Source organism: Lichenostomus cassidix, chromosome W (genome assembly GCF_008360975.1).
Source record: "Lichenostomus cassidix isolate B80296 chromosome W, HeHo_3.0, whole genome shotgun sequence".
NCBI classification, from domain to species: Eukaryota; Metazoa; Chordata; class Aves; order Passeriformes; family Meliphagidae; genus Lichenostomus; species Lichenostomus cassidix.
The window spans coordinates 14,215,951-14,235,681 of record NC_139510.1 but is presented as its reverse complement, the minus strand read 5'-3'; the positions used below and the strand labels follow the sequence as shown (position 1 = coordinate 14,235,681).

Here is a 19,731-nt window from a genome sequence, read left to right as displayed (position 1 = left end):
TAAAGGGGTAAAAGGGTTTTACCTCGGTATTTTAATAGGATCCTAGGTGCGCAGCTCTTCAAAGGTGGAACACACTGAGATGCACACAAGGTATAAGGTGTATACAATTTTATGGACCTTGCAAATCAGCATATCTGTCTAGAATCCCCCAATAAGAAACTTGATAAATGAAGTAATGTCTCTGTGAAGGAGAATGTTTGTCCATTAAATCTAGAATGTGAGTACGTAGGCATCTGCCTGATGGCTGTTAGATATTACCTAACCTTTAAACTATGTGATTGCTTAATATTGCTTAACCTTTAAGTTTGCTTAAGAAAACAGTCTTCTGCAGAAATCAGCAGAAGAAGAAAAAAACAGTCTTTTGCAGAAATCAGCAGAAGAAGAAATCGCCACGCTGTTGGAATTCCGCTTAAACTCCCTGATAACAGCAGCGAGAACATGCGCAGAATACTACCGAAGCAGGAAGTTAAACCCCATAAAAGGAGACTATGGATCAAGAACCGTGCGGCAGCTGGCGGGACGGTGATCCCCCTGTCGCCCAGCGCTGTATTGCCTTTTGCTTTGCTTGCTGTAATTAATAAAATCTTATTAATTGGAACTAAGATCTATTGGCGTAGCCTCTAACCTCTATAACAGTCTCCCTATTCCAAAGAAACTCCTTCCCAAATGAGACTAGAGCCCAGTTTACAAAGTATGTTCCAGAGAAGAGGTTTCAACCAAGGTTACAACCTTGAGTTTTGAGACAGTATAGGGCTCTCTGTCCTCCTACTGTGAGTGTTTGGACTTTCTGCCTTGCAGAACCCCAAAACTGAACTGGATTATCAGACTACAAAAATTACAAGTATGTAGGTGTCTTGCATGGGAGAGAGGAGATTTATGTGCTTTTGCAGTTTGACAGGCTTTAAGACAGCTAGTTCCCCAAGACTTAGTCCCGTTCGCAAGATTCTTTGATATCTGGCCGATTTGTCTAAAAATACCATTTATTTGACACAGAACATAACAAACATACAAACATAGAACAGATTGACACACATAGACACACAGTGAATACATAATTGCAACACTATGGTAGCTAAAGATGCAATTATGGGGTAAAACCTTGCTTGAACTATAAAGATAGTTAAAAACGCAAGAAATGCTTGCTTGAACGATAATGCAAGTTAAGAAATGCTTGCTTGAGCTAGCTGAAATGCAAGTTAAGAAAGGTACCTATAAGTTAGCTGGAATAATACAATTTAGGAAACTCGATGATCTTACCAAATCCAATTTTTGGAGCTTGGAGATACATCAGCATCCTCACCCAATCCCTCGGGAAGTAACCACAGGGCTGCGCCATCCCTGGGGAGAGGCCTTACTTCATGTTCTAGTGTCCATGTAGAAAGCTTCTAGCTTTCTGAGTTTTCGTGAGCTTTTTATAGGATAAAAGTGTGTATTTGTAGTCACTGAAAATTTGCTCACATTCTCTCTGCATTCCACAGGGGAGTGTCTTTTCAGACTTTCAGTCGCCAGCACCAGGTAGTCCTTGATTAGGTTATCAACCTAATCTGAGCCATCCATTTCCTGGGACCGAAGGCGGAGGGGGGTGTCCTGCCACAGTAGGCTAAGGGTACAAAGAATGTATAAAGGGTACAGAAAATATATAAAAAAGTATATAAAAAAGAAAAGGCAAAAATCATCAGGCATCAATAAGGAAGGAACAGTGAGGACTGGGAAGTTCTCTGCCTTATCTTCAAAATGTGCAGTCTAATACAGGGCTGGCTGCAAGTCTTTTGTATTCCTAGCTTCCAGGATAGGGAAAATGGGGAGGTATTGTTCCTACCTCTCCTCTCCCCCCAGCCATTATTGAAACACAGGACTCCTTTAACATAAGAACTTAATATACCAGTGCCTTAGTATAAAGTATAGATTAATAAAAGTTAAATACTAGCCGCTATGCTTAACCACAACTGCTTCGGCAAGATAAACTGTGTTGCGGTGGCTCAGCCCCGTGGGGTGCTGGATTGGCAGCCGCAGGGAGGACGCTTCCAGGAGGGAAAAAGCTGGGTGTGAGCTTTGGATCTGTGCCCTCCTGGTCACGGTGAGAAACCGTGGTCCCCTGCGGCCCCCAGATTAGTTATGCATCTTGTAAACTGTTAATTGGCCCTGCACACTCCCTCTCCCATATCCCTTTTAAGGTTATGGTTCTAGAGAGTTCTCCCCCAGTTGGCACCCCAGTGGACCCCTATTTTGTACCCCTCCCCATTGTTCTGTTACTGGTTTATACCCCTTTGTCCCTCCCTCTCTCCTCCCACCTGTCTCTCCCTGGTTGGCTCCAAGGAGCCAACCACTCCCCTTTCTCCGTCCCTCAAAAACCCCTGTCCGGAGGTCTTCGAGGCTCTCAGCCTTCAACTCTCCGCCCCCTCGCTGCCCCTTGCTCCTCGTCCCCTTTACCCCCAATAAACTTCCCCAGAGAGTCCTAGCCTGAGAGTCTCCATCTCTTATTTCCGCTCGCTTCGTCGCCGGTTCCGTCCCCCGAGCTCCACTGCCTGCCGCTGTGCCCTGCTGCTGCCCGTGCACTGGCGTGTTCCGGCTCCGGACCGCGCTCTTCTTTGCGGCGTGGAGTGCTTGCCCGTGGAGAAAGGAATGCCCGCAAAACTGCTTTTGCAAGTCAAAAGGGCCTAGCCCTAGAAGGGGCTGGGATGATAAGAAAAAGAAATGCTAGCTAATGCGTCTGACTAACTGCCTTTTTTGCAAGGCAAAGACCTAGCCCCCTGTGGGCTAAATGATAAGGGAGAAGCTTGCTTACTGCTATAGGCAAAGGGAACTAGTTTTAATGAGAAATGAGAGAATTGTCACAAAAGGGTAGAAAAATTACATTTTTATATGTAATAGAGAATAGGAACATAATCAATATGCAATTATAATGAAGTATAACTAATATAGCAACAAAGTGTGTAATAGTAAAATTAAGTGTGTGTATTAGCAAAATAAGTGTGGGATGAATGTATTGTGTGCTGTGTTTGTAACCCTAAGATAAGGAAACTGCAAGTTATGTAAGAACCCAACCCTTAAGACTGTACCTTTTACATTAATGAACAAAACTGAAAGGAATGAGAAGGGAGTGTATTCACAAACAGTGAGTCTGCTGGTAGATAAAGCTGGATACTGAGAGACAGAAGAAACAATGGGAAGGAATTCCATAGGAATTCCACTAATTGACTTACCCAAGACTTTGTTAAATATCTGGATTTAGCTAAAAGAACAGAGACACAGGGAAAAGAAGAAGGGGGGGAATGTATATTAGAAGGGGGTCTGTATTAGGCAATTTGGGAGGCCTGTACCTCTTGAGTACCCCAGCCAATGGGGAAAGAGAGAGGGAAATGCAGTTGGGAAATTAGGATAAAAAAGAGGCTGCATCCTCTAGCAATTTGAGAGACCCCATGGGAAATGCCCATGACCTCAACCTTTTTTTCATAAATAAAGTTACAGGACTCCTCTGTCTCCTTTTTGGACATAAACTTCTGGTATTTGTGAATTAATTTTCCTGACAGAAGGACAGGGTTGCAGCCTGTTGCTGAATCCCTGTTAAAGGCAGATCTTTTGGAGCCATGTATGTCTCCCTATAATACTCCTATCCTGCCAGTTATGGTGCAGGACCTGAGAATAGTAGGTGGGACTGTTGAGCCCAGGCACTCCACAGTCCCAGATCCTTATACCATCTTGAACCCAGTTTCCTCCTTACACTTGTGATAAATGCATATTATAGTGTTGGCTTTTTGCAAATATTAGAATGGATGTTGTGTACATAATTTTAATTCTTACAAAAATAGCCTTGTTATAAAGATATAGTTGTGTGACAATAACTAATGCCTTTATTTCTGTTACTAAGTAAATTTAGTTATAGTTGTGAAATAGCTGATATAGTTATTTTAGAAAGTTTATAGTTTTACTTACAATAACCAAACTGCCTGCTTGATTGGATAACATCCAAAGAATGGTGAAATGAAGACCCCTGCTACTGATATGTCACCTATCAACAACTGCCATCTGCAGAAACCACAGAATAAGGCCCAAGCTGGAAATGATAACAAAAACTGACAAAACCACAGCTAAGAAATACACATGCTCTAAAGAGGCGGGTCCAAGGAGCAGCCATGCTAAACAGTTCCTGGAACACGCAAACTACTTTGGGGAAAAGTTTGAATATGCATAAATGCATATGAATAGACATTAAACTGATGCAATACGAAAAGTATTTAAGATTTTTCTGTCAATGGCAGGTGTGCTTTTGGCTAAGTGCCAAGCACACAGTGCTGTTACTTTGGTTTATTGTCTTTGTGCCCTATTGTTGCGGTTTAGAGAATGTTAAAGCAGACCTCACCCTAGAGCATCTCTACCCAGCCCGGTTCAGCGCCTCAGAGCTCCAAACCCTATGTCTCAGGGTTGGAGACTGCGCTCTCACCGGCCAGGGAGCCATAAGGCTAGCTCTGGTTCGTCTGCTTCCACAACCGGCAGTGATAAAGGAGGCGAGGAGGGTCTATGCGTTGTGTCCATGGAAGATGTTTATTCGCATGGTGCAGCAGAGGCCAATGACCTTTCAGAGGCAGAGATGCCTCGAGGGCAAAGGCCTCACATGCACAGACACACGTGGAGCATAGACATGTGCTGCACAGACACACGTGGAGCATAGCAAGATAGCAGAGGGTCTGGGGTTTTATAGGGAAACAGAGAGGGGCAGGGACAGCACACAAGCCCAGTGACCTCTGGGTACAGGGGAGGTACAGGGGCGGAGTTAGGAGTACAGGAACCAATAGGGAAAACTGGGGGAGTGGCCAGGACTATGTGGAGTGGGGAAGGCAGGATAATAGGTGACAAGTACAGTCATTAAGAAAGGGGTGTGGGGAACTTGCAGCTATTATCACAATACCCTATTGTCCTTTATTAATCTTTAAAATTTTAACAGGAGAATGAAACCTCCTTTTTCACACACTGCTCATATTTAGTACTTGATTTAAAAGGTGCTTTCTGGGGATGCCCACTTACAGAGCATAGTAAACAGTATTTTGCCTTTGAGTGGGAACAAGAGGGAGAAGGGGTTATTTGTGCAAGATATTAACTGAATTTACTCCATCCCTAGGAATTAGGTTATTGTAGTATGTGAAGGACTTGCTCCTATCGGGAGAATGGAAGGAGGTGGTAGGGGAAGCCACTGTGAAATTGTTCAATTTTTCTGGCTGCAGAAGGGGGGCTTGGAGTTTCTGAAGGGAAGGCACAGGTGATGGAGAGAAAGGTTGAATGTTTGGGGTGTATTTTGACCAAAGGCTTGGGGTGTGTTGGCCCAGAGGGTGTCCAGGAAATCTTGGCAGTGCCGTTGCCCAAGACTGAAGGGGAGCTGTGACAATTTTTAGGATTAATAGAGTATTGCAGGACCTGGATTAAGGACTTTTTATTGACTTTTTAAACCCAGATCGACCCAATGTTTTGGTATGGACACCAGAAAGACAGCAAAACTTTTGCCAGACTCAGAAAAGGAATTGGAATTGTAATAAATTACAATCAGTTTAGTTCACGAACTGTTTGAAAAAGGTGATAAGTCTTAAAATTGCCTTTCCTTTTATTTTTCTTTTTTCTTTCTTTCTTTTTTTTGCTGTTATAAAAACGAATCTTGTTAGGAACCCTGCCCAACCCCCATGAGGCAGATACAAAGGAATTTGGCTCAGGGGCCATAAAAAACCTCCCCCTGTGCAGCCCCTATGAGGCAGATACAAAAGGAATGTGGTTCAGGGGTCCATAAAAACCTCCCCCTGTGCAACCCCCACGGAGAGACCATCCCAGGAGGCCCAGTAACCATCACCCAACGCAGAGCACACCAGCCTAAGACGTCTCAACAGCCAATCAAGGATTCATGAAGAGACGCCAATCAAGACATACGGGGGGAGTGGGGTACTAAAGGGTTATAAAATTCAGTCCTCTGCGGGCCCGAGGCGCGGTGCATAGAGATATGCTTGAATCTCTGCCCGTCCAGCGCTGACTTGACTGATATCCGCTTGCTTTTAATTAATAAATTTTTTTAATTGGATCTACGTCTCTGATTGGATAATGAGGCTAAATTGATAACAGAATTGCATGTTGATGTTAAACAGGGCTGTACCAAAGGAATTCTAGTGCTGAAATGTTTGACCCACAGGTGAGGGGATGGCCCATTGCTTGCTCTAATGGTAACTGAGGCTCTGTTGTCTGCAGAGTTGTGCAGTCATGGTTTTGATGGTAACTGATGGCGCGATTGTTAAAGTCTGGCATCAAGTTCTAAATGGATGCCTAGCACTAGATTGTTACAGTATGAAACCTGTTTAAAGGAACAGGAGGGTTTAGAATTGAGAAGCAGAGGTGTTTAACCCAGCCTCCTGTTTAACTGGTCCCAAGGAAGGAGCCTTAAAGGAGGCTCATGACTGTATCCTGGTAATAGATTTCCAAACCCGAACTAGGGAAGGTTTACAGGATACCCCTCGGCCAAATGGGGGAAAGGTGATCGATCTTCAAGAGTAAAAGGAGGAAAACAAGTTACTGGATGCTATAGTAAAGGAAAGGAATTGCAAGAAGAGGATAAGCTACCATGCATATGGTCAGAATGGACCACATAATTGTATGCCTCAAAAAAAAGCCTGCAAATTTTATCAAGGAAAAGTGGTGAATATATTTACAGATTCAAAGTATGCATATGGGGTGGTACAAGCATTTAGAAAACTGGAAGAAAAGAGGTTTATCAGCCTGCAGGGGAAAAACATTACCTTATGAGAGCTCACTCACCTACTGGAGGTAGAAATAATACATGTTAAGGGACATCAGGCAGGGTACTCAGAAGAGACAATAGGTAATCAACTGGCCAATGGAGATGTTCAGAAAGCAGCACTTTTGCCAGAGGCCTCTGGGATCCTCCCTTTGCTCCCTATGGCTCAGCCATTGCCAGGAGGGGGGAGTGGTGGTGCTGCTGCTGTCTTTTCCACCACAGGAGTTGGAGATAATTAAAAGTGGTGGGGCAGAAGAAAGAAGGGAGAAATTATTTACAAAGGACAGTAAACAGAGGATGCCAGAAGCTTTGACCCTGCAAATATTAAAACATATCCATGGGAAGAGTCATTGGAGCTCTCGAGAATTGGCAGAGACATTGCTCAAGATGTACTGCCTTGAGTCTTTTTGCTTTAGCAAGATGAGCTATTGAGGGGTGCCTGGCTAAAGTTAATAGCCAGAATACCAAGGAGATTGCAAGATGGGAGAGTGACCTTGGGCTATATGTCCTTTCTACGGGTCGGGTGTATTTTGCTGAGATGCCCTGGGCAAGAGGGCTTAAATATCCTCTGCTAGTGGTATGCCGGCTGGCATAGTGGCCAGAGGCATTTCTAGTCACTTCAGCAACTATTTGATCAGTTAACAAATGATTTCTGAATATGAGATTGTGAAAGCCATGGACTTGGATGGGGGAACTAATTTTACAGGGGGATCCTTCAAGGGATTATGGCTGCTTTGAGAATTCAGTGGGACCTCCATACCCCCGGCACTCTCAGAATTCAGGTCCAATAGAAAGGATGAATGGAGAAACAAAGAAACACCATTTTAAGCTGCTGACAGAAACTAAGATGACATGGGTATGGCTTTTGCCATTAGCTTTAGCAAGAATAAGATCCAAACCCTGAGGAGATATTCAATTATTGCCCTCCGAGTTGTTTGGGATTCTTACCCTGTTAATTTTCAGTTTGGTGAAGAGGTGAAGATGTGTATGTGGCCAAGATACTGTGTCTCGTGAAATCTCTTTGACAATGTGAAAAACGAGGTTTCACTCTCCTGTTAGAATTTTAAAGGTTTAATAAAGGACAATAAGGGACGAAGACAATAAAGCATAGTAACAGCACTGGGTGCTTGGCCCTTAGCCAAAAGCACACCTGTCACTGATGGAGACACTCATTATATACCTTTCCTGTTAAATCAGCCTAATACATAAGCATAAGCAATTATACATATTCAAATTTTCCCCCAAACTAGTTTGCATGCTCCAAGAACTGTTTAGCATGGCCCCTCCTCTGATCCGCCTTTTTAGAGCATGCACAGTCCTCTTGGTTGTGTGTTGCGGTGCATGCCTGCAAGTTCTAGTGCTCAAGAGACCAGTTGCAGGGGCCTGTGACAGCCTGGACTGTTTAGGTCATGGAGATCTGTGGAAACCAACCATGAGCCCCTGCGGTTGAAGAAATTATTTCTAGAGACTTCTCCTTTTTTCCCTCTTGAGTTGTATATTATTGGTTCATTTGAATTGTGTCCCTGTCCCTCTTCCCTCTGACTGTCCCGGTTGGTCTGTGCACCAAACCACTCCCCTTTTCCTTCCCCATATAACCCTTTGTTACTGGCTGTTTGGGGCTCACAGCCTCCGGACTTCCAGCCCTCAGCCCGTCCCCGTCTCTCCGTCCCTTCTCGCCGTCCTTGGACCCTCACCCGAAGACCCTCAAATAAATCCCTGGAAGCCTGCAGACTGCGTGTCGTACATTCTTCTGCCCCACCTCGTTTCCTGCTCGCCTCCGTCCCCCGGGGACTCCGCGGACCGGTCGGTGAGCCTCTCTACCAGGGCACACCCGGCCCGGCAGGTGCGGCGGCGTGGCAGCTCGCCCTTTCTGTGTGGTTTCGGGGCATGCCGCCTGAACTCGAAAGCAAGAAGCCACAGTTGTGGTCTTGCTCAGTCGTGTTATCACCCCCAGCTTGAGCCCTGTTCCGTGGTCCTAGCAGGTGACAGTTGCTGATAGTTGAAATGTCAGTGGCAGGGGTCTTCATCACACCGTTCTTTGGATGCTACCCTACCAAGCAGGCAGTTCAATTATTGTAAGTTAGCCACAAGTATTCTAAAATAACCATATCAGCTATTTCACCACTCTGTCTAAGATTATTTAGTAACATAAATAAAGGCCTTAGTTATTATTACACTACTATATCCTTATAATAAGGCTACTTTTGTAAGAATTAAAATTACACACATGGCATCCATTTTAATATTTGCGAAAAGCCAATATTAGAATATGTATTTATCACAATGCCCCCTCTTATTTTTCATAAATCATTTGGATTAAGCAATAATTTTTGCTTTCTAACCTTCATTACTTGCTCATTTTTTCACAAATAAATTTTGCTTCTTCAAAGGAGTCTTCCATATTGTTTTGTTTCTTTAATGCCATTATCTTTTGTGCCATTCTAGATGTAGCCAATTTTGGGTCCATAGGCATTGTTACTACTTGCATACCTTGGACTACGCTGGTGATTAGCTGAATAAAATAGGGAATCAAGCAAGGAAGAAATAACAAACCAGCTGTTGCACATAAAAGGAAGAAGCCTAGCTTTTTCCACCATTCTATTCCCAATAAATTATCCCACCAGCTAGCATTTAGCATCTATTGCCATCTTTGGATTGGTGCATGGGCTATTTTTCAGATATCCTTGGTTATATCCAGGATGGCATCCCCATTGTCATCTAATTTCAAACACCAATCAGCTGTATTAAATTTTCCACAGACACCCCCTTCTTCAGCTAATAAATAGTCTAAAGCCAACCTATTCTGATACACTGCAGTTCTTGTTTGCCTTTGTTGGTTTGATATTATTTCCAGTGCCAGAGCTGTTTTGTTAGTTATTATTTCTACAACTGCTTGGAGTCTTATAATACAATTTAACATATAAATTGAGGTTCGATATCCCCAACTCCCATCTTGTGCCCAGGTGGCTGGCCCATATACTTCCAGTATGCATTCAGAGGGCCATTCAACCTCTCCCCATTTTTTTAATACCTCCGATCAATTCCCTTTTATTTTTTTTTTTAGGTCCTCATAAACTGGTACTCCGAATTCATCCCCATCCTGCCCTGGTAAAAGGAAAAATCCTGGCTGTATGATTCCTAGAGTACAACTCCCTTCCCACTGGGGAGGGAGTTTTGGGTATGCTCTTTTCCCACATATCCAAAATAAGCCATCTGGTGCTTTCCAATAATCATTATTCTGTTGATTTATATTCTCCCAAAATTTGGATATTTCTGGGATTCCAAAATAGGGATTCTTGCCTGCATCTTTACATTGAAAATGTTCAGTTTCTTTGTTATATTTACAATTTTTTTCTTTTTTTCTTCTCTGGGCCCAATACAGAGTTGGTTCTTCTGGGATCCACCATGTATAAGTTCCATTACTAACTTTATATCTCTCACAGGGAGTATTTCCTACTTCGTTAAGAAAATTTTTCCCAGTGTGCCAGGGGCACTCTTCTATCACTGTTGAACTTAAAGTCCACCCTCCAGGCTGTTTTTCCGCTCTGACATTTGTCCGGTTCCACTTAAGGAGTTCAACAGGGCCTAGGCTACTGCCTTTCCATGGCCATTCCTCTGTCATTAAGGCCTCCTCACAGACCCAAAGTTGGTTATGTTTAGTTCTTTACTTATTCTTTCCCCCAAATCTACAAACAGGTTTTTTCCTATTCTGGGGACTTCTATTTCCTTTTCTGATTGCTGTTTGAGTTTGGTATACAGATCTTCATGTGCGGTTGACTCAGGATTAGATTGCTGTGTTGACTCTGTCTTCTTCTTTATTATCTGTTGTTGTACCAAATCTTGGACCCCACCCCCAAGCTCAAATGTATAACAAACCCAACTTTCCCCATTTGGACATTCACTTCCCAACCTATTACCACTTGTTCCTAAGTTTTCTGCAATCCAGTATGTTTGCCTGTTTTGCATACAGGTATCTAATTTGGATGGGTCATAACAGTGACTGCTGACATGGGTGTGAGTAGTAAAAAGGGAACCTCGGGTTCTTCCCCAGTAAAGCGATTGGTTGCATTTACAACACAATTTTTTCTGGAATCCTGAAAGGGAAAAGACTAAAAGGAGTGACAGATGAAGAAGGAATAACAGAGGTCCAGTATGGCTTATATCCCCACCTCCCATGCCTATGGGGTTGCTACCTATAGCAGGCATATATGATCTTCTTGGTGGTGAGTACAGCAGCCAATCTGGTCTTGCCCTCTATTTCCTTGTCACTTTCTTTTTGCTACCTTCCAGGTGAATTGCTTTTGACACTTCTTCACTGTAGTTTCCCACTGCTCCTCAGGTATCTCCCATGTAGCAGGCACTAATAATTCCCATCCACAGAGCACAGTTATTATGTTAGTTAGTCCTAGCTCTATCTGGGCAGGGAATGAATTTGGTTTCTGACACCTCATGCAACAAGGGCGGCGATTTTGTGAACTGCAGTACCAATTATTCCCACAACTTATGCAGTTGCATTTAACCCAGTAGTATGTCTGGTATTGGGATGAATCAGGCAGGGTATATGGTATGGTACTGATGGAGGTCATAATTCCTCTGCGAGATTAGGATACAGTCTATTCTCTTTTTTATACAAGTTGCAGGCTAAGGCCAGAACATTAGGACCCTCTGCCTTAAACAGTCCTGACCCTCCTGTTTGGGGAGGAAGTATCCCTCCCCAAAGGGGGTATTGGAGGGTTCTCGAAACATGTCCAGGCAGCACTTAAAACCACTGATATACGCTTGGCCTTACTTCCCAGTTATTTGTGATTCTTGGTACATTCCTTGGATCATTTGGGTCTTCCCAGTTCATTAGCACCCAGTCCCAGTTTAACTGTCAACTTGGTATCACCCGGCTTAGATGTTATAGCCCACTCCTTAGGTTCTTCCACAGGTCCTTTGATTCTGCTGGTGTGGATCCACCCTCTTTCCCTGGTCCGGTTCACTGCCTCAGTTGTCAGCAGTACCTGAAAAGGGCCTTCCCATTGTGGAGTTAAAAATTGTTCTTTCCATGTTTTCACTAATACCCATTCCCCCGGATGGATATTATGGATCTTAAATTCTGAGGGTGTGGTTTGAGGGATTATCCCCTTCAACTGCAAATTTTCAAGTGTTCTTGCAAATGTGGTAACATATTTTCTTACACTTACTTCCCCTTCCTCGTAAGCAGCGGTTTCATGTTGGGTGGTCAAAAAGGGTAACCTGAACATCATTTCATAGGCTGACACTCCCAGGTCTGACCTGGGTTGTGTCTGGACTCTCAATAGAGCCAAAGGTAAACATTTTACCCATGACATTTGGGTTTCAATCATCAATTTTGTTAGAGTTCTTTTTAAAGTCTGGTTCATCCTCTCTACGCGGCCTGAACTCTGTGGATGCCATGGGGTATGAATTTCCCATTTTATTCCCAGGGCTTGAGTTGTTTGCTTTTAGACTGTAGGATTTAATTCTGTGAGATTTGGTTATGAGGATGGAATAGAAACAGATCTCTGAAGTCGGGTTTTAGAGCATGAGGGTTTATTGTGAAAGAGCGTGGGTGTAAGAAACCTGCTAAGGCCGCAAGATGCAGCTCAAAGCAGGTTAGAGAAGCAAGAGAGAGAAAGCTAAGAGAGATGTAAGAGCAAGAGCGAGAGCAAGAGCAAGAGAGCGATCTGCCGTTTACAATACAATAAATCATCCTCAGTGTTGAATATTCTAATTCTCATTAACCAATCTAGAACAAGCTACAAATCCTACAACATTTACATACAACCTATAAGAATCATCGCATTACCATACGGGGTTATATTTTAAACTCTAAAAACTGCTTTTTGGACCCTCTGCCAAGCAGGCAGGGTCTGCTTTTGATGCCTGATGGGTTTTTTGTCCTTTTTCATTATACTTTTATACCCTTTTTATATGCTTTTTACCCTTTTCCATTCCTGTACTTTTACTCCCTGTATCTTAGCCCCACATGTTTATAACTCTCATACTATACCTAGTTCAGAATTCTTTGGACTAGATGAAACATCCCCACAATCTCAAGAACATGAGGCACCAACCTTGAACATGCTTTTGTAAACTAAGTTGTAACCTTTTTGGGGGGAGGTTATTAGAATAGGGGGGCAATTACTTCATTTGTTAGGTTTCTTATTGGGTAATTTTAGATAGGTGTGCTAATTGGTGAAGTCCATAAATTTGTACACTCGTACCCGGGGGCTCTTTTTGTCGTGGTGCATCTGGGATCCTATAAAACCAAGGTAATACCCTTTTTCCTATACTGCGGCATCTGCATCTCAATTTTTACTAGCATTTTAGGCATCAGTTTGACCCTTGGACCTGCCTGCAGGCAGAAGGTATTGTTCCATCAAGAAGCGGGATTACCTTAAATCAGCTATACCATTGTTTTCTAGTTTTTCAGTAACTCAGAGCTTGTTTTCAGCATCTTTTGCCAGGTAATCATAAAGGCAATTATATTATAAGGCTTTCCTATTTCATCTTCCCCAACATAAGACTCTTGATGTAGAATGTGTTCTTTGATCTGAGTCTATTCTATTAACCATTCCATACCTGGGAATAATTTGTTCCAACAGGATTTTACATACTACATTAGCTGTGGCTCTGACAGTTGGGACAGCTTCTACCCAATGAGTTAAATGGTCTATTATTACTAATAAAAACTTCTATTTCTGCACTTGGGGGAAGTTCAGTAAAGTCCACTTGATACTTTGAAACGATTGCAGAGCTAAATCGTAGCCTCCTAGTGTTGTTTTTCCCTTTACCTTTTTATTTACCTTTTGGCAAGTTATACATTTCTCAGTTACTTGTTTTGACAATCCAAAGATCCCAATGCACCCATAAGTCCTTAAAAAGTGATCACACAAAGCTGAGTACCCCAATGAGTCTTTTGATGCATGCCCTCTAATACTTTCCTAGTAAGTGGCTTATTAAGTAACTGCCTCCCATCAGAGAGTTTCCATTTCCAAGACTGATCATGCTCTCCCCCTATCTTACTTAATTCTTTTTCTTCTGCTTCACTAAATTTTGGAATTTCCAATACTTCCTTGTTACGAGTCAAAATTAACATGTTTTGGTTCCCATTCTCTGCTGCCTCTCTATCCTCTTGATCTGCCAAATTATTCCCTCTTATTTTTGGAGTCATTTCATCTTTGGTCTCCTTTAACATGTACTACAGCTTTTTTTTCAGGCAATTTTAATGCTTCTAAGACCTCTAAAATGAGTCCCTCATGAATCAGCTCTTTTCCTTTTGAATTTAGTAACCCCCTTTCTTCCCAAATTTTCCAAAATTGTGTACTACCCCAAAGGCATATCTTGAATCAGTATATATGGTTCCTTTCTTTTGTGCAAAATATTCCAGTGCTCTCTTTAGAGCATATAATTCACAAGATTGATCCGACTAATTTGAAGGTAATTTCCCTTTTTCGATGGTCTGCATATTTTTCCCCATCAACCAAAGCATATCCTGACATCCATTTTCCTTGTAAGCATCTAGATGAACCATCAACATATATTCTTTCCCCTTCCGGGAAGGCCTGTTCTGCTATGAGGCGCGGATTGACTCCACAACTCAAATACTTATGAAGTAGGTATGCATTTATTCCAGCTGGGGTGCATGGGGGGTAGCCCCTCCAAAGACATGCACACCGTCAGCAGCACTTCACTTGGTTTATATTAGGTTACAGATTACATATGCATAAAGTTACACAAAGCCCCTATACATATTCATTACCTATCCCCGCTTTGTATTATAATGAGTTCAAAGTTCATTTAAATATGTTTGCGCAAGCACAGTGTCATAGATTAATTGTGGGCGAGGGTCCCGAATGATTGATGAGGGCAAAGTCAGTAGTCTTCCTCAGGATGAACTGTTCACCCTGTTCCCTTGTGCATGCTTCCTTGGTTCTTGGTCCAAGTCCAAGCTTTAGAACTAACTTGTACCAGTTCTGGGGTCCAAGGGCAGGATGCTCGGTCACACTCAGTAGTTTTTCTCAATTATTTGGCTCTCTTCTCTCTATCCTCCCTGATACTAGGTAGGCACAAAATCATTAAGCGAATAATTTCTAAACAATTATGTGTTAAATCACACTTTGGTTCTCCATATAAAAATTGGCCTGGGTTCAAACTTTTGTCCACATCTTGTGTCATCACTGTCTATCAGAATTGCTTCATATTTTAAAATCCTTTAATCTATTAACCATTTTTCAGCTTTTTGATTTAACACATTTTGGACTGCATGAGGTGTATACGCTATTAGTTTCCTTCCAAAAGTAAATTTACAGCTCTCTTCTACTAGAATGGCAGTAGCTGCTATAGCTTGAATACATATTGGCCAGCCATGGCTCACTGGATCTAGCAATTTAGGTAAATAAGCTACTGGCCTTTTCACTCCTCCCCATTCCTGGACTAAAACTCCATGAGCTACTCCACCTTCTACATTCACATACAGATGAAAGGGCTTTTCTAATGAGGGTAAACTCAAAGCTGGTACCAAGGTGTCCTGGAGTGATGTTATGATAATCCTTTATCCCCTATCGTTGGCTTATATGCTCAAGAAAAAAAGTGGTCCTGTCGCTTTAACTATTTTCAGCTGCAGAGAGAAACACGGGTTGTTTTGAAAACTTTTTCCCCAAGCCTCGCTGCGGGGGAGGATTCTTTGCTCGGCAGAGACTGCGCGTTGGGACGGCCATCCGAGTGGGCTCTGTTCCGGTTCTTTTTTTTTCTTTTCTTTTTTATTTTTCTTTTTTTTTTTCTTCGTTTGGACCCCTTTTCTTCAATCTGCTTTGTCGTCCGAAGACCCAAGTGAGCCAGAGGACAGCAGAGCTCTCGGGGAGCTCTGCCTGGCCCCAGGGGGGGGGCAAGGAGGGGAGGGGCTGTGTCTGAGGAAAAGGACTTTTTTTGGTCAGGTTTAATAACTATTTTCCCCCTTGGTTTTCCCCTTCCCCTGTGCCTTGCAGGGCACTCTGCGTGGTTTTGTTAAATAAATAGTTTTTTCTTCACTTCCATCTAAGAGGTTCTGTTGTGGGTGGGGGAGGGGGTGTCGGGGCCCTTCGCTCTTGGAGGAGAGAGAGTTTTATCATTAATCCAGGACACGAGGCTAGTTTAATCTTCAGTTCTTCTAATTTAGTGTCATCTTCTCTGGTGTACTTTATATTATCTCCCTCTGTCAATTTTTCGTATAAAAATTTTACTGCCTGAGTATATCCTTCGATCCATAGTCTACAATATCCCAATAATCCAAGCACTCTTCTAACTAACTTCATTGAAGAAGAAGGGGGAAGAGATAAAATCCCTGCAATCCTATCAGGATTTAGCTTTTGGCTAACTTTACTTATTAAGTGATCAAGATACTTTACTTCTGATTCCACAAATTGTAATTTCCCTTTTGATACCCTTAATCATTTTTCCCCAAGAAAATTCAAATGTTTTATAGTAGCCTCCCTAAATTCAACTTCCCCTGATAATAAAAGATTGTCTACATATTGGGTAATTTGTATTCCAGGAGGAGGGGGGAAAGTCTGTAACATTCCTTCTAAAGTTTGTCCAAATAAATTTGGAGGCTGAGTTAATCCCTGTGGCAGTTTTGTCCATCTTAACTGCTCTTTTCTTCCAGTACTTGGATCCTCCCATTCAAAGGCAAAAATATTTCTACTATCTTCTGCTAACGGTCAAGCCCAAAATGCATCTTTAAGATCTACTACACTGTCGGCCTTGTATTTGGGGACTCAGCCTGGTTCATGCAAAGTTCCATTTATTGAATGGAAACATCATGGTTTTATACAGTTACAAAGTATAACTTTAACCATTACAAGAACTTGGTCTTAATGGGTTACTGATCACCTTCATCATTCCCAATCACCTCTGCTAATCACCCAACATAGTTTTGCCTCAATCAGTCTGCTGCCCCTGGCAGGGACTGTTTAGGTTAACTTATCTTAATTGTCCCACATTAACTGATATCTAAAGATCTCGATAGCTGCAATCTTCACGGCCAACACCCTGCACTTCCACACTACACTAAACCACTGATGCTGAGGTGGAACTTTGCTTAAAAGGGTATAGGGGTTGGGTACCACTGGGTAATGAGCCTTAGTTCTTTTGTTAACTTCCCTTAAGTCTTGTACTAATCTATAAGTCCCATCAGGCTTCTTTATTGGGAAAATAGGGGTATTAAGATGAGACATACAAGGTTCCAATGTCCCATCCTTTATCAATTCTTCTATTACCAGCTTTAAGCCTTCTCTTCCTTCTAAGGATATAGGGTAGTGACATACACATATGGGACATTCTTTTTGCTCAATCATGACACTTATGGGGTCAATATTCAATCCTCCTCTATTTCCTTCTCCAGCCCAAACTTTGTTAATTCTTTTCCTCATCTTCTTGGCTGAGTTTTAGCTCTTAAGATGTCATTTTTCCTTCTTCTGGCATAACTCCTATTCCTAATTGCACCTGCAAGTCTCTCCCCAATAAGTTGCAACCTGCTCCAGGGACTAATAAGAAATCTCCCATCCCTATTCTAGTTTCCCTTTCAATTACTACATTCTTAATTACAGGAACCTTAAGCCTTTCTGTTACAGAATGGCTCCAAGATCATGGTCACGAATCCTTAGGAGGCTTGTGCGAGCAAAGCCAGTGTTAGCTGAAGTGGGCCATACAGGCCGCAGCAGTAAGATGGGTGCGGGGCATGCTGACAGGACAGAGTGCCCTTGAGCTCTGGGAAAGTACCGTGGGAAGTACCGGGGGGGGGGGGGAGAACTTGCGATTAAGAAGAATGAGGAGGAACCCTGAAAGTGTGAGAATGGAATGCAATGGAATGCAGATTGTAACTTTTAGTAGTAAGCATAAGCGCTTTTAACAGTATATAAGCCACTGTGGTGGTTTTGATTGGCCCAAACATCAGTAAAGTATTTTTAACATCTAGGAGAAATTTGGACCCCTCAGAAGCTGTTGTGGTAGCCCTGGGGAGGTGTCTGAGGGGTGGGGAGTGGCACAAAGATGGCTCCTGTGTGTCCTGAGTGAAGGTTCTGGAAGTTTTTACATCAAGTCCAGCAGAGTCAATCTCTGATGGCTCTGAGAGTGATGGACATGCTACCAGCCAAGTTTGGGCCAATTGGAGGTGTTGGTTAAGCCTCTGTGAAAACATATTTAAGAAGAAATCAAAACAAGCAGGCACGCACTTCTTTCACTTCTTTGTAGTTGGAGGAGGAGGAGGTGGAGGTGAAAATATGTGAGGGAGAACAGCATGGAGATTGCCAAGGTCAGTGAAGATGGGGGAGGAAGGGGTGCTCCAGTGCTCCTGGCACCGGAGCTGAAAACTTTCTGCTAGCCGTGGTAAAAGCTATGGGGGAGCAAGAAGTTTCTCCTGCAGCCCATGGAGTCCATAAGGAAGCAGAAATCCACCCACAGCTCACTCCAGAGGAGCAGGTGGATGCCTGGAAAAGACTGTGATCCAGTGGGAGTCTCATCTAAGAGTTAAAACTGCAAAGGCCTTGACTGGGAGAGAAAGGCCTTGCTCCTGGGATGGAAGCAGCCTGGCCTCGGCTCGGGAGAATCTGCACAGCACCTTATGGACAAAAAGACTCATGTTGCAGCAGAATTCGGGCGGGATGTTGCTCGTGAGATTGGACCCACGCCAAAAAAGTTCCTAGAGGACTGTCTCTCGTGGGAAAAGACCCCGTGGCTAAGTAGATGTCAAAACGGCGAGAGAGAACTCACACACGACTTAATATAAGTCATAAAGCAAGCTCCATTTTATTTCACCAAACGAGAAACTTATATACTGTTACAGATGTTTCTAATTATAGCTACACACATATCTGCAGTTTGTTCTCACATATTCAGGGATCCTTCTGGTGACTCCCTTATATTTTTCTCATAACACTTTTGACTCCCTATCTTTTCTCATGACATTCTTCTCACAGCTCAGAAGCACAGCTGTGGTTCCCAGGTGTTAGTTTCTCATGACAGCTTGTTAGGATTTTTACTGAGGCCTGACTATGCTGAGGCTTTGTTCAGGCCTGCTCAACTAACACAAGTTTTGCTGGAAAACTGTGTTTTCCAACAAGTAGAGACCCCTTCTCCTTGATTGGACTGACCAGAGAACCCCTCTCACCCTGCCCCCTGTCTGTGTTGCTGGTTTGGAAAGAGGGAAAGGGGGGGGGTGAGTGCAGAGACTGCTTCTTAAGAGGGTGGGGGTGAGAGCAGAAAACTGTCTGGAGAGAGAGAGGAACAAGTAGAGATAAAGAGTATTTGTAGTAGAAGAATTGTAGTGATGAATAAATTTGAGAATCTGCTCTGTGGACTGAAAAGAGACCCTACACCCTGCCTCCCTACCTGGCTTGTGGATTGTAAAGGAGGAAAGGGGGTGAATGCTATGGGTTCGTAAGAGGGAGGGGGGGGAGTAAACAAAATAATGTATAAAAAGTTTATTTTTGCCTTGCATTTATCCTCCAATTCTGTTAGGTAATTAAATCACCTTTTTTGCAACTTTAAGCTTGGAGCCTGGTTGCCCTCTTTTCGTGCGTCTTCCTGGCAATGTCCTATCTCAAACCCATGACAGCCATGCATACCGTGAAATAGATGGAGCTTGCTTATAACTCATATTGAGTCTTTGCATGTTTCCTCCTGGCCTCCTGGCAAATGGTGACCCCGACGTGATTCTGGACCCTGACTGTTGTTGAAGAATACCAGGAGAGCCAAGGAACGGGAAAGCACTGGTGCAGCGACCGGGGAGCTAAGATCATCACCCCTTGCCCAGCAAGGTCCGATCTGAGAGCTCAGGCCGACCAAGAGGGGACCCGTCGCCCATGGGGACTACACTCTGATAAGCTGCGAGGCGATCGCGGCGTGAAAAGAGAGACGCAGGTGGTGCGCTACTCTGATGCAATGATCAAGATGTTTTAGAACCAGCTGGACGAGAATGGATAGAG

The 19,731-nt window shown here is 43.2% G+C and overlaps 1 long non-coding RNA gene across 1 annotated transcript; it reads left to right on the top strand.

The window, feature by feature from the left end:
- Positions 1–17,890: 17,890 nt before the first annotated feature.
- Positions 17,891–19,294, top strand: LOC146425551 (uncharacterized). Its single transcript, XR_014846623.1, has 2 exons — positions 17,891–18,492; positions 18,873–19,294. It is a non-coding gene; the product is annotated as an uncharacterized LOC146425551 (long non-coding RNA).
- The last annotated feature ends 437 nt before the right edge of the window (positions 19,295–19,731 follow it).